The 15,666-nt window shown below is 42.1% G+C and overlaps 1 protein-coding gene across 2 annotated transcripts in view; it reads left to right on the plus strand.

The window, feature by feature from the left end:
• The window catches only part of LOC135220569 (uncharacterized), a 106,485-nt gene that overhangs the window by 19,379 nt on the left and 71,440 nt on the right, over window positions 1-15,666 (plus strand). The gene's annotated exons all lie outside the window — the stretch shown is intronic.

A 15,666-nucleotide genomic window follows, 5' to 3' on the forward strand; every position in this document is an offset into this window, starting at 1 on the left:
CTGTCTCAGTAGTTAGCTGTCTCTTACCACCACCAATGGGTGCTAATCAGCTAAGTATATCTGGCAGGGAAGTTAAATGTATAAAAATGATATTGTCATGATACAATAAAGTTTTATACATACTTACCTGACAGATATATACGATTAATAGCCCACCAGCCTCCCCGCAGGAGACAGGTGGAAGAGAAGAATTCTGATTAGAAAACGGGGATGGTTCCTAGTCCTGCCACCCAGGGCAGGGCGGTAGATCACCTGACCTACGGTAGCGTGTGCCGCGAAATTTGAAATTCTGTCGGAGACGACGGAGTCTATAGCTAAGTATATATCTGTCAGGTAAGTATGTATAAAAACTTTATTGTATCATGACAATATCATATTTATGGTGAATTTTTGAAAAAAATATTGTTACGTACGCACGTTACGAATTCATGCATTATTTTGTGTATATTTTCTCTGTGTTGCTTTTATCATTTTACAATGTGTTATATACCAAAATGATTGCAATTTAGTGTACATTACAACGAAAAAAAAGTAACTTGTTACCTTTAACCGTTTTGCGCACAGCGCGATTTGAATACAATTATATAGGAAATTTCGTTTTTGCGCTATCATATATCACATTATTTATATATGATAATGATAATTTTTTTCATTTCTGATGGTTGCCTACTAAACTTCAGCCAATGACAAAAAAAAGGAGCCAAAAATGAACTCTTAATCTTAAAAACTAAGCGCGCTGTGATTTTTTGAAAAAAATATTTTTTCCGCTACCGCGCTCACTCTGAAACACCTCCGGCACAAGGAAGACCATTTTTTTTTTCCCGCTTCGGCGTAAGAGGGTTAAGGGGGCCGGCCGAAACCCCTATATATGGTGATATATAGGGCGAAAAATGCAAAGTCATGAAAAAATTCATGGAGCTTCATATGGCAATTGAGAATACGTATACGAAATATTTCGTCAAAATTCCTCTTACTTTTATAGTTACAGGGTAATTAGTAAACATAACTCAATAAGCCTAAAACATTCATCCGTACAAGAAAATGCAATATTTCTTTTGTTATCGTAAATTTTGATAATTATTGGCAAAGAAATTGTGAGAAATGGCATTTGTAGAGATTCCGTGGCTCGCAGAAGCGTGTATCTGGTTCGGCCCTTTCAACCATGAATCAGTAGGACCACAGACTTCAAGTAGATTACACGTTTGAGTTTCACTTCGTGACATTCGCTTGCTTTTACGTATGTTTTTGTATGTTTCGGCAAGAAGTTCATCATGCCAATGAGGAAAAGACAAGGAAAACATCTCGCTAACATACAGACAAAGAAAAATCGCTCAAGTATTATTACAGAATATCATAATATACGCGTAGTTAGTGAAGAGAGAGGGGAGGGTTGCCTAGTAACGCCCCCTTCTTGCCTGACAGCACACGTCACACTGTGCCCAAGGCTACGATCTTTGAGCAAAGAGATCTTCATTTATGATAAATAACATAGTTTTTTTGGTTTTTTTAATACCCAAATGGAATAATAATTCATAATAATCATGATTTATTAAATAGTCTTTGTAAAAAGAGAGTACACTTTCGAGTTTCACCTCTGACATTCTCTTGCATTTACGTTTGTTTATCTTTGTTTCGGCAAGAATGTCATCATGCCAAAGAGGAAAATACAAGGAAAACATCTCGCTAACATACAGAAGAAAATTCGCTGTAATAAGCCGAGTTAGTGAAGGGGAGAGAGGGGGTTACATAGGAAGGAGTGCCCCATCTTGCCTCAAGCAGTGCCCCAGGCTACCGATATATGAGCAAAGGGATCATCATTTATGATTAAATTATGATAAATAAAATAGTTTTGGTTTATTAATACATAAAAAAAAAAAATATACATTCATAATAATCATTATAATATTTATTACATGTCTTTATAGAAATACGAAGGAAAACTTTGAACGGCCGTATCTCAAAACTATACTTATTGACCTTCAAAATCTATCTCCTCACTTAGTTTTAAAGCTATAACATTGGAATTTGGTATAGAACTCAGAAAGACATTTATAGAACAATCAAGTAGAGCCCTTTTTTCCAATTTTTGTTTCGTCTTTTTTTTATAAATTTTTTTCTCGTGATTTATAGGGTTTATTTTTTTACCATATTGAAAAATTCATATCTAGCAAAAAATGACTTTTAGAAAAAAAACTCTCCATTTGATTGGAGGTCTACATCAGGTCTATATATGGTAGCAATCCCAGGTCTTAATATTAAATATCAAGGGAGGAGATAGAATTTGAAAAATGGTTATTTTCGGGATAAATTGCCCTGGTGTCACAAAACCGAAGGTCAGAGGCGAAAATCATATGCGGTTTGGAGACGTCCCAAGTCACCTTATTAAGTGGTATGAATGTCAAAGTCCTGTCGTTAAAAAACGGCATTAGCCGGCCGGCCCCCTTAAGATCCCACCAAATTTGATTTAGAACACTGAATTAAAATAGATTTTGGGGTTGTGACCTACTAATCTAACCTTGGACACCAGACCTATACTACCTGGCTCGGGCTGGACCTTCCTTGCCACCTAACCCAACCTAGGCTAAGCTAACCCAACCTAGGAAGCTGGGTCCGTACTTGGATGGGGGCAGGAATCCCTGCTATTAACATTATATCTTACAATTTGAATACCTGACTCAGCATGGTTATGGAGGATGGCTAATTCGAAACATTTAAGTTCCTAGGCGCATCTTTATTTCTCAAGTCTGCCCCTCCCATTCTATTCAGAACAACAACAACAAAGTGGCTGGAACACACTGAATGTTCCCGAGAGTTATGGATACATCATATTACCGAAAACTGTTCCTTTAAAATATTAGGGAATGCATACACTATATCCCTCCCCTTTTTAATATAATACTGTATTGGAACTAGAAATTTTACTTGTGATCGGTATTTTACATAAGAAACCAATACAGTTGTACTAGATATCTCTACTCAAACTTTCCTTGGAATACAGTAAAAAGATAAACTTGAACTCAACAGCTTTAATATATGTACAGTACTGTGTATTCAGATATCTTTAAAAACCATTTAAAAATTAATCTTGTACAGTATTTAAAAGAAAATATTACACTTAAGGACATTCCATAATCAGAGTACATATACATGACATCTACATGTTATAGAAATCATGTTACTTTATGTACCAAATGTAGTACAGCACCATACATGGATATTATGCTGTACTGTATTAAACAAACTAATGTACAGCAGTACCTTACATGATCTTTGTTCCTATATGATATACAAACCCTTAGGCCTTTACAATAGGAATACTTCTTGGCGTAAAAGCTGGAATATGGGTGTTAAATTCTTGAACAAGGTGGTTAAACAGTAACTACTGCTCGGTAGTTTACTTGTAGCTGTCTTCGGGTGAAGATGTATATTGTGATCTCATGCTGACTGATTGTTAATCACGATTTCCCGTTGGGATCTTTCTTTTATTGTTTTTTATGTTTTGAATATACAGGCAGCCCCGGTTAACGTTGGTATCGGTTACCAGCATTTTGGTTTTATGGCACTTGCTGATTATACAGTGATCCCTCGTTTATTGCGGTTAACGGGGAGCGGAACCCTCCACGATAGGTGAAAATCCACGAAGTAGAATTGGCCCCCCCCTAGGAATTTCCGTATACGTATGTGTATGTGGGTACCAGAATGTTTAAAATACAGTGGTACCTCGAGATACGAAATTAATCCGTTCCGAGGCGGCCTTCGTATCATGAGTTTTTCGTATCTTGAACCGCATTTTACATGTAAAATGCCTAATCCGTTCCAAGCACTGCATGTAATGTTCTACCCCATTTTTACTGTATATATTAGGACTTTAGCATATGTCCCTTAGCAATAAGCCTAGCCTATGTTAGCGGTTGCTACTGTAGCCTAGTCTATGATTCTGACATCTAAACCTAAGAAGCTAAAAGCTTAGGATATGCCAATCAAATTTATAAATAATCAGTATGTACAGGCAGTCCCCGGGTTACGACGGGTTCGGGTTACGACATTCCTAGGTTAAGGCGCTGCTCAATTATATTCATCAGACATTATTTCCAGGGTTACGACGCCTACAACGCTCATCTGGCAGATGAAATATGACACCAAAAATGCAAAATAATCAACAGTTGAAGGTTTTTTGATGAAAAATGCAATAAGAATGCAGTTTACATAGTTTTCAATGCACCCAAAGCATTAAAAGTAAAGTTTTCTTGGGATTTTTTACTATGTACCGGCTTACGACGATTTTCGGCTTACGATGCGTCTCAAGAACGGAACCCCCGTCGTAACCCGGGGACTGCCTGTACTCATTTCAAATAATTATTAATTAATCATTAACTATAATACACAAACAAACAAAAAAAAACCTTCCAATCGTTTGTTTACATTCAGCTCTTACGTGTACCGAACGAACGCCAAGCAATCACTTTTCCTAGGACACAGTAAGCCATAAATTTTCATTAGTATCTCTCTTCAACAAATGAAACTACCAAACAGTATAATAACCATTAATTTCTATTCTTTATTCTGTCTTTACCTAATGGAGATACCGAGTTACTGACAGCTATAGTGATACATATACGTAACGTAATATTAAAACAGAAGAAGAATTCTAAAAAATACGTATTTGTTGGCTTCGATGATAGCAGTCTGATTTATTTTATATTTGATGATATCTAATTCACAATTTTTTTTATTAAATGTATTGCATGTACTCATTTAAAATAATTATTAAGTGACCAGTATTGCATGAATAAGTTTTTCAATTTACAGCATCCTTTTACCAATAGAATACATAAAGCACAAGGGGTAGATGCTGACCAATAGGAGAGCAGGATCTTATGGGGTGACTAGTATCAGGAACCAATGGGAGAGCGGGAGGATGGTGGGGAGTTTACTCAGTTGGCGGGGCGCTAGTTTTAAAATTGTTCTCGGTGGTCCGGGCGAATCTCGGAACTTTACAGCAACAACCTTTCGTAACTTGAGCAATTTGCGTATGTAGAGGTTATAAAATTTTTTGTATTTGCTTTCGAATCTCAAGTTTTTCGTAAGTTGAGTCTTTCGTATGTCGAGGTACCTCTGTATGTATATTTATGCTTTATATATATATTTTACTTAAATCTATTTAATTACAAAACCTTAATATTATACATGCACTCACTCACATATATTTTACTTGAATCTTTTTAATTATAAAACCCTGAAGCCTGGCCTCTTCACTTCATCCTTGAAGAGGAATGTACGAGAAGGCATCCTCTTCCAAAAGAGGCCTGTCTCGTCCATGTTAAAAGCTTGCTCAGGGAGGTAGCCGCCATCACTGATGAGCTTAGGAAACTCATCCTCCACGTAATGACGAGCAGCATCGGTGTCAGCAGAGGTAGCCTCACCATACAAAGGCACGCTTTTGATGCCGTATCTCTTTGTAAATTTATCAAACCAGCCTTTGCTGGCTGTAAAGCCTCGTCCTCAAGGAGGCGAATCACTCGTGGCAGAGCTAGTACTTGCTTCAGGTTTGTCAGGATCATCTTCAGCGGCTTCTTCAGCATCTTCTTTGTCATCATCATTGGGCAAGGTTTGATCATAGAGAGATTTGGCCTTTGTCCTGATCATATTAGTGTCCAAACTCCCGTTTTTTTTTTCCAGATCAGCAACCCACAAGGCTAATGCAGCTTCTATTTTCACAATTCTCTTATTACGCAGAGTTACTGCCTGTTTCACTTCTTTATTGAAGCTTATTGCAGCAGTTTTGCAGATGTTAGCTTCGTCTTTTTTTATGTAGCGCACTGTCAATTCATTCACTCCATAATGGCATGCCACCGCGGCATAACTTCTGCCCTGTTTTAACATGTCTAAAAGTTTGACCTTTTCACTGATGGTCATCATCTTCCTCTTCCTCTTGGGCTCACTAGAGGAATCTTTTGCAGGGGCACGGCGCTCAGGAGGCATTGTAAGGGCTTAACAAAAAGTTAATTTGTTCATGCCACTTACCTGACATATATATATAGCTGTATTTTCTGAAGTCCGACAAAATTTCAAAACTCGCAGCACACGCAGTGGGCGGCCAGGTGGTAATACCCATTCCCGCCGCTGGGAGGCGGATATCAGGAACCATTCCCATTTTCTATTCATATTTTTTTCTGTCGCCGGTCGGTAAACTACTGTTTACAGACCTCTGCCCAGGATTTTTTGGATTTGACTCGCATTTAAGTATCTGATTGACTTTTGGTATTGATCTTGGATTGTTGGATTGGCATACGCGATAGTGGACCGTTTTTTGGCTTTGGATTGGCTTTTCTGTAAACGTGATGTCTGGATCAAGTGCAGTGAGTTTCAGAGTGTGTGTGAGGAGTGATTGTAAGGTGAGGCTACCGAAATCATCGGTAGACCCCCACACAGTATGTATGAGTTGTAGGGGGCATATTTGTTTGGTGGATGATCGGTGCAATGATGATTGGAGGGTGTATGATTCCTATTGGCGTAAATTGGAACGCGATAGGATCAGGAGGTCTTCCTCCAGGAGTGGTTCTACCAAAGGTAAGGGTGATAATATTTCTCCTGCAATAACACCTGTAGATTTTGCATCTCCTAAACCTGTGTTGCCTTCGGGCCCTGAATCTGTGTCGGGAGAAGGTAATGCCCTCTCTCTTATTTTGGAGTCTCTACGTACTCTAGAGACCAAAGTGAAAGCCTTGGAAACTGGCTCAGTGCAAGTGCGTGATCGTGCCCTTAGTGTTGTGGAGGGGGCGTCAGATCGGCCCCATAATGCCTCTAGGCCTAGACCGCTATCGGACTCCCAGGAATCAGGGAGGGGGTATGTCGAAAGCCGCAAGAGGGTTACGGGGGCTCCCCACCGATCTGGCGTCCCTTCGGCAGGCCTTGTTGCAAAGTCCCAGGCTGTCAAGGAGCGCGCACGGGCGCGCATCCTTAAGGACTGCTTTTCGTCCTCCGAAGCGTCCTCCCCGCGCAAGGGGTGGAGCGCTCGGAGAGACTCTCGTCCGCTGAAAAGGACGTTTCGTGTTGAGGACGCTTCACGTCCTGTATCGCCGCTTTCTTCGGAGGACGCTCATGACGCTTTTCCGCCTCAGAAGAGAGGTAAAATCTCATCTGACGAGGACGCTGGGTTGCGCGCACAGGCGCGTATCCCTGAGAAGCAGGTAGCTGTACCTGTGAGAAGGAAGGAGGCGTCCCCTCGCCCCTCGTCTTCTCGCAGGATCAGCCCTGCTCCCTCTGTTCGTTCCTCTCCAACGAAGAACATTCTTTTGTCCCTTCAGGACCAGCTATGGACGCTTATGGCTCAGAGGACTCGCCCAGCAGCAGTCGAGCCTAAGCGGAGGAAGGACCTTAGACTGCCCGTCAAGAGGACGAAGCAGTCTCCTTCTCCCTCTCCTCGCTCGTCTCTTTCGCCGATTGCGTCTCCTTCGGCGATTCGCCGATCTCGTTCGCCCGCTAAGAAGACGGGTCGTCAGGACGCTTTCGTTCCCTCTCGACGTCATGGGCAGGCTGCTTGCCATGATTTTCGGGAGGACGCTCAGGACGCTTTTGAAGACGCTCGGCAGGACGCTTTTCAGGACGCTTCGGGGGACTCCGGCCAAGAAGAAGACGTACACCAGGACGCTGGGTTGCGCGCACAGGCGTGTATACTTGAGAAAATGTCTACCTTTGTGTTGAGGAAACGTAAGGACGCTTCTCTTGCAAGTGAGGCTGCCTCGGGCGTCGCTAAGGACGCTCATCGCCGTCAGGACGCTCTGCCTCCTTCAAGTGGTAAACGCCACAAAGAAGACAGCCTAGATAAGGCTTCAACCAGTAAACATCGGGGGTCTTTGATTAAGGCAAGACCCGATAGACATACGCCCTCTCCGGAGAGGCGGTCTCCTCTTCTGATTAGGGAAGAAGGAGAGTTGAGTAGTCCTGCTGGCCTAAGAAAACAAAGGTAGCTTCTCTGCCCACTAAGAAGTCATGCCACAAGACTTCTAAGGGTCTGTACCCTTCTCCCTGGGAAGGAAGCAGTTGGCTCTTTTATTGGCTCATCTGCTTCTGAAGAGTGGGTGACGCTGTCCCCAGGGTCTAGTGTCTTGGGAGCCTCAGGAGTTCGAACCAAGGTTTGTTCTCTTGTCTCTGGTACCAAGGGCATTGCTCATGGAACTGGGTCCGTGTTGGAGACTTGTTTGTGAGTTTCTCTGAATTTACAATCCCCCCAAGGGAGTTCGTACATCCACAGTCAGTGACGAGGAGTCTTCTCTCCGTTGTGACAGTGGCACGTGGTGAGAGAAGGGACCGAGCCCCAGCTTGGACCCACATGTGAAACCAAGCCTGGTTCTTCGTCAGGAGCCTGGGTCGATGTCGGTGTCCCACGGGATAGGACGTCTGGAGGAGGTAAGAGATCCCCTGTACAGCCCTCTTCGCTTGAGGTTTCGACCTCGAAGAGGGCTGGCATGCGTCGTGAGGGTGATGCATGTTCTTGCCAGGCTGGAGGCAGCGCTGCTACCAGTCCTGCTACCAGCGCTGCTTACAGTCTCAGCATTCACCTCAGGAAAGCGTCTCACCAAGGCGACCAAACTTTCCTAGACCCATGTCGCTGCAGGATGTGGCTCATCCCTTCTGACAGCGCCACTGTGAGCAGGAATGAGAAATCCAATCCTCCTCTCCTGTTCCCGCTACTTCCTTGGTTGACACCGGGAGGGGCAAGGTGAATAGGAAGAATCCTGCAGAGTGCTCTGTAGGATTCAGTGTTGGGTACCAGCGCTCCTGGAGGGGTCTTGAGGTGCCGCTGGACGTACGCCCACATCGTTGAGGAAGGATCTCCTATCATTGCCGTAGAGACTTCTCTCCATCTTGACACGTGGTGTTCCGGTTCTTTGGATTCAAACACCTGGAGACTGTGTTCTCCCTGGCTCTGTCTGCCCTTTGGGTGGATTCCAATTTGCAGTACCCTGTTGGGTCTTGTGTTTAGGGAGCCTTGAGTGCATATTCTGTTTAATTGCACTCCTAATCCAGTCTTAAATGCTCACATATAGGGCTGGTTTTATGCCTGTGCCTCCTTGATTTCTACGGAAGTCGAAGAGGGACCCTTCCCAATGATCATTTGACGAAATTCAGGAGTCTCGCCGAGTGCTTGAATTCCTTGGAATTTCTGGTACTCTCCAAGTGTTCTGGCCTTCTAAAATTTCCAAACACTTGGGCGAGAAAGAAATTCCCAATATTTTAATTGTTATTACAAGAATTGAGAGTCTCGTTGAGCGCTTGAATTCCTAGGAATTTCTGGCGTTCTCATAGTGTTTTGGTTTTCTATGATTTCCAAACACTCAGTCGAGAGCCATTCCCAATAATTGTTATTACAGGAATTGGGAACCTTGCTGAGCACTTGAATTCCTTGGAATTTCTGGCATTCTTAGACTGCTTTGGTTTTCTGTGATTTCCAAACACTCAGGCGAGACAGGCATTCCCAATAATTGTTATTACGAGAATCGTGAGTCTCGCCAAGCGCCTGGATCCCTTAGTTTCGCTGGCGCTCACCAAGTACTTGGCTTCATCGTGTTGCCTAGCACCAGAGTGAGGCAAGGCTTGACTGATTATTGTCTTATAAGAGTCAGGATTCTCGCCAAGCACGGGAATTCTTACGCATTCTAACACTCACTGAGCACTCGCTATCACGACTGCTTGGATAGCGAGACAAGCCTTTACCAGTACAGATGAATTATGTCTTCAGTCTGGTTTGGGTTTATTCAGATCTTGTTGCCACATGCCAACACCTTCTGGGTGAATGGTCAAGTCTTGTCTTCGCATTTTGGACCTAGGGTCCGAGCACGTAGGACAACAGTTACAGAATCCCGCTTTGTTGTTCTTTTTAGTTTGGCCTTGAAGGAGAACAGTTAATTAGGAAGAAGTGATAGTTCTTTGCTGACAATTACCACTCATGGTGGTGATCTACTCAGCTCACTCGACTTGGCTTGGCCATTCCAGCTCTGCCAAACGAACTCTCTATTCTTGATCAGTGTGGTTCCTTGCCATGGCATAACACCCTCCCTTCCTCGTGTCATCTCATCAGACTATCAAGTTTCACAGAGAGGGTCATCGTTTTTGTCTTCATTATTTGACTCCTCTTTACCTCTCTCTTCAAAGACTCTCTGGCCTAAGAAGAGGAAGGTAGCGTCTCTGCATCCTTTCTCCCGGGGAGGAAGCAGTTGGCTCTCGCATCAGCTCACCTGCTCCTTCAGGAGCGGGAACCTGACGCTGTACCCAGGATATACTAGTGTGTCTGGAGCCCCAGGAGTTCGGACCCAGGTTCATTCTCCTGTCTCTGGTTCCAAGGGCACTGCACTTGGAAATGAGGCTGTGGCAGGTACTGGTTAGTGAGTATCTCGGGGTGTACAACCTCAAAATAGGATTGTGCATCCAGCCAGTGATAGAGAATCTTCTCTCCTTCATGACAGTGGTGCAGGGTAAGAGAAGGGACTGAGCTGCTTTTGGCAACTCAGACCCACCTGTGAAAGCTAGGAATGACTCTTCCTCAGGTGCCATGGTTGATGTCACTGTCCTTTGGGATAAGACATCTAGGGGAGCTAGAAGAAGGTTCTCTGGGTAGTAATCTTCATGAGTTTCAATTACAGAGAACAAATGGGTAGCAAGATGTGGAAAGTTCTTGCCAACTTTTGGCACATGTAACTCCACTCAACTCTCACTCACGTTTGCATTAGCAAACCACTTGTAGAAAGAAAAGGCTTCGTATGGTGAGTGAGAACCTCTGCTCTCATTTCAGGAAGTGTTTTTTGCTGAGGAGTATATGTTTCCCTACTCTGTGCATTGCTGCCATCACCACAAGTTCAGAGAAGAGCGGGCTGGCACAGTCAATCCTCTCTTTTCCCTCTACTTCCAGGGGTACACTGGGATGAACGAGGGAATAAGAGGAACTACAAAATATACTCCCTGGAGTTCGAATGCGATAAACTATGCTACTGGTGAGGTCCACTGGTTTGATCTTAGGATCTCATATACATTCAGTCTGTTCAGGATGGTTATCACTGAAAAGTTGGAATGCCACCCCTCCAGTTCCTGTTTTGGGAACAGCCAGTTCAGCATGAACTAGTCATCTTCGTTATCCTGTTATCACCATAGAAACCTCCATTTGGGACAGCGTCACCTTTGCTCTCTTCATTAGGGAATGAAGGAGGTCTGCTTCCAGTCCTTATTCTTTTCTCCTGAAATGAAGAAAAATTAGGCTGGCGCTCAATTAAGAGGAATATGAGAATATACATGCTTGTATGTTCTCCGAGTGACATGCGTCTGTTATCAGTCGCACCGGCCAAGTTGTGGCGGGATTACATAAGCTAAAAATAAAAAAACTCTAACCACAAACACATGTACTTACCTCAGACTCAGGGTGAGGAGCTGTGCTGCTGTCTGCTGGATACATAGCCAGGCCAGGCTAGCCGTCATAACACAACCCACAACCAACTGAACAAGGACAACAACCACACTACAACTCAATAACCATACAACAAAAGACCACTCCACAACTAATAAACTAAGAACACGACAAGTAAACACCACCTACAACATCAAGGAACCACAACAACAACACTCAACAACTCCAACAACTCATCTACAACACAACAAACTCGCTAGCACAACAAATTGAACAACACAGGTACAACACAACAGCTTCTAAAAAACACAAAATAGCTGACTATCAATAATACTGCTCCCAAAACTGACTAAGCAGCACCGGCTCTCCTCACAGACACACACACTCACTTCTCCTGATGCTCGTAACCGATGCTTACCACTGATATACACAACAGAGCGCCACAACAGACACATGCTTACGACTGCCATTAAACCACTCCCATTTATTCCTCCACCAATCTCTCTCTCTCTCTCTCTCTCTCTCTCTCTCTCTCTCTCTCTCTCTCTCTCTCTCTCTCTCTCTCTCTCTCTCTCTCTCTCTCTCTCTCTCTCTCTCTCTCTCTCACGCAAACCTCGGAGAGGTTGTCAAATATAAACTACCATTATCACTCCTCCATAAAGTAATAGGCGCAGATCTGTAAGTTAGTTCTTCTGGTATGTGACCGAGACAAATAGTACCTTCTCTTAATAAACCTGAAACTCAGGATAGCCTTTTGGGCCTCCCAAGAATTTCCGGTTTCGATTTTGAGATGACAGTTGTATTGGATGACAACAATGCCACAGGGTTGGCATTATCACTGAACAAGAGGGTTTTTACCTTTTGTCTCGGTTAACATGCAGGTGCTCGAGTGTATCTGTAGTGCACTCACAGCAAAGTCTAGCAAGGGGCTGAGTACTGCCTTCTCACTGAGATTTTGCTTCTTGGTATTGTTTCTCCTGTCTAGGGTTAACTACTAATTTGATTCTCTCTGCATGGCCATCACAGATTTAGATCTCTGGTTGGCTTGGAATTCTCGCATATGGTTAATGTCAAGTGCTCCACATTTGCCATTGCCGGAATTACTAGACATATGTCTCAATAGACTCAATATCAGTTTTCTGTTTACCTCAGGATACAAAAGAAGTCAGTAAGTCCTCTGCTTCGTCGCAGTTGACGCATAGGCCATGGCAATGATTCAGAATTATTTTTCAGACAAATACAGCAGTTTTTGTCCTCTATATATATTTTCTATACAGCAGTTTTTTGTCTTTTATATACATTTTCTAATTCGTAAAGTGGTCAACTACTAGTCGTTCACCCCGAATTGGAGTAAATGTTGGAAGATCTCATCTGCCCTGACAATGCCACTGTCATGGTAAGAGAAGAGTTCCTCCCTTATTCATCTTAGAGCCAGGACTATCACATCCATAAAAAACAAAGCGCAGCAGGTAGTTGTGAGTGCCTGAAAGCAAAATGGCAGCCATCATTTGGATACGTTGTCACGGCTGAAGGGATCAATGGACACTTGGGTGGAAGCAGCTGGGACTATGGTGCCAACTGTGATGAGAAAGACATTTGGGGATGCTCCACAGTTTTTTAGGGGATCAACATTGGGTATGTGGCTCCTCAGTGGCGTGGTCAGTTTGGTCTTGGCATTGAGGGTTCAGAGATGTCTATTTCTGGTGATAGAAGTTCACTTTCGACGTGTTTCGGAAGTCACGTAAAGCCGTTTGTCCTGTTGCTGAATAGCCACTGGTTCCATGTAATGTAAAAACACCATACAAACAAACAGTGGGTATGCATCAATCTTTGAAGACTGGGGAGCAGCTTCTAGTCTCTCCTGTAAGACCTTTCAAGATGCGGAGGAAAGATGATAACATTCCAATTAAAAGGTTTAATAGTACAGCATTGGCAACCCCGCTTAATACACAGTTTGGGCCAGGACCAGAAGATCAAGGTCAAGATCCCAACGGCCATAGTTGACGACAGTAGAAACAGTGATGATGTGCGTTCTACTTCAATGGAGCTGTCATCTTGGATCAAGGAACATTGAAAGGTTTAGACGTTCACATTCACCTGGTGGCTATTCAAGAACTAGCCACCAACAGCCGTCAGAGAACAAGATGCTGCGGTCATAGGATTGGCCAACCATGAATCCCATAGATGTTTGTCTGCTGAGAGAGTTGATCTACCTTCATGGTGACCGAACAGATGTTTTGGAAGCAGAAGAAGGGAAGAATCAGGAGTTTCTTACTTCTCATGCAGAGGTGATTGACTTGACTCGACAATTCAACAATCTCTAGAGATCAGAAACTCCTTCCAGCATAGCTCCTACTGAAATTGAAGCTTTATTGGAGCTAAAAAAGGATGTAAAGGTGTCGTAGGAATTACCATGCTGAAGTCATGCAGTGTGTGTGCAGCATGTTAACGCACAGATTTCTGGAAGAGATAATTCTTTGCAATCAAATATATCACTCAGGTTCCTTCCTCCTCCATTGCTTAGACATAGGAAATATTTTGCGACACCTGTTGCTCTATTACCAGGAAGACGGATCAGTCAAGATGTGGTAAGATTAAGACCTGGCTTAACCTTAGATCAGGTGATCTTGTCAAGAAGCTGCTACACTAGTCAACGGCTTCTTCTGTCTTTCTACCTTTCAACAAGGAGATTAGTCGATGAGACAACCTTTATCAGATTGCTTCAATCTGGTTCCAAAGCAATTTCGTATTTGACAAACTTGAGTGCCAAGTATGGGCTAATATCCTGTTGATGAGGAGATGCAGCATTGGCTAAATTAAGCTGTACTGTAGATTTAGACATTCAGAATGAGGATTTGTTCCGACACCATATACTTACCTCAAACTACTTTAACCCTGAAACGCCGAGCCTCTATTTACAAAAGTGTCTGTCGTATGCCGGCAGCGTTCGGGAGTTGGCGCCGAAGCGGGAAAAAAGTTTATTTTAAAAAATAACAGCCCGCTTAGTTTTCAAGATTAAGAGTTCATTTTTGGCTCCTTTATTTTTTCATTACCAGAAGTTTAGTATGCAATCATCAGAAATTAAAAAAATATAATTATCATTTATAAATATTGAAATATATGACAGAGCGAAAAAAACATTTCATATATAATTGTATACAAATCGCACTGTTAGCAAAACGGTTAAAGCTAATGAGTTATTTTTTTTTTTCGTTGTAATGTACACTAAATTGCGATGATTTTGGTATATAGCAAATTGTAAAACGATCAAAGCAACATAAGAGAAAATATTATCACAAAATGAGCGGACTTAAAAACAAGTTTTTTTTCTAAAATTCGCCATAAATCGAAATATTGTGCTAGAGACTTCCCGTTTGTTGCAAAATGAAGGTAATTTATTGAATATTACTTGACTGTAAGTGTTTTAGCTTACAATTGCAGTTTTCAACCATTTCGGTTGAGTTAAAATTAACTGAAGGTAAATTTTTTTCTATTTATCATGATTTATATGAAAATATTTTGAAACATAAAAGCTACAACCATAGTAATTTTTTGCTGTATTCTACATAGTATTGCGCACATTTTTATGTATAACACTTTATGTAAGGCCTAATATAAAACTGTGCGAAAATTACGACAAGGTGACTAAAGAAATTCTGAGATTTTCAGCAGAGTTACTGCGCGCAGAGGGAAGGAAAAAGATTTTTTCAAAAGTTCACCATAAATCAAAATATTGTGCTAGAGACTTCCTGTTTGTTGCAAAATGAAGGTAAATGATTGAATGTTACTAAAATGTAAGAGTTTTAACTTAAATTGCATTTTTCGACCATTTTGGTTGAGTCAAAGTTGACCGCAGGTTTAAATTTTGGCACTTGTCGTGATTTATATGAAAATATTTCAAAACTGATAAAAGCTACAACCATGAGTTATTTTTGTTGTATTCTACATGAAATTGCGCACATTTTCATGTATAACACTTTATGTAAGGCCTAATAGAAAATGGTGCGAAAATTACGACAACGTGACTAAAGAAATTCTGAGATTTTCAGCAATTACCGTGCGGGGAGGGAAGGAAAACTTTTTTTTAAAAAATTCACCATAAATCAAAATATATTGTGCTAGAGACTTCCCGTTTGTTGCAAAATGAAGTATGTTAAGGTTATGCCTTTGTGGATGTGCTGTGTATATAGGTAAAGGGTACTATATGTATAGTAGATGAAAGCAAGAAATATTCTTTTATGCTGATGTACTGTTACAGTATTTCATAG

This window comes from Macrobrachium nipponense, chromosome 2 (genome assembly GCF_015104395.2).
Source record: "Macrobrachium nipponense isolate FS-2020 chromosome 2, ASM1510439v2, whole genome shotgun sequence".
In the NCBI taxonomy this organism is placed as follows: Eukaryota; Metazoa; Arthropoda; class Malacostraca; order Decapoda; family Palaemonidae; genus Macrobrachium; species Macrobrachium nipponense.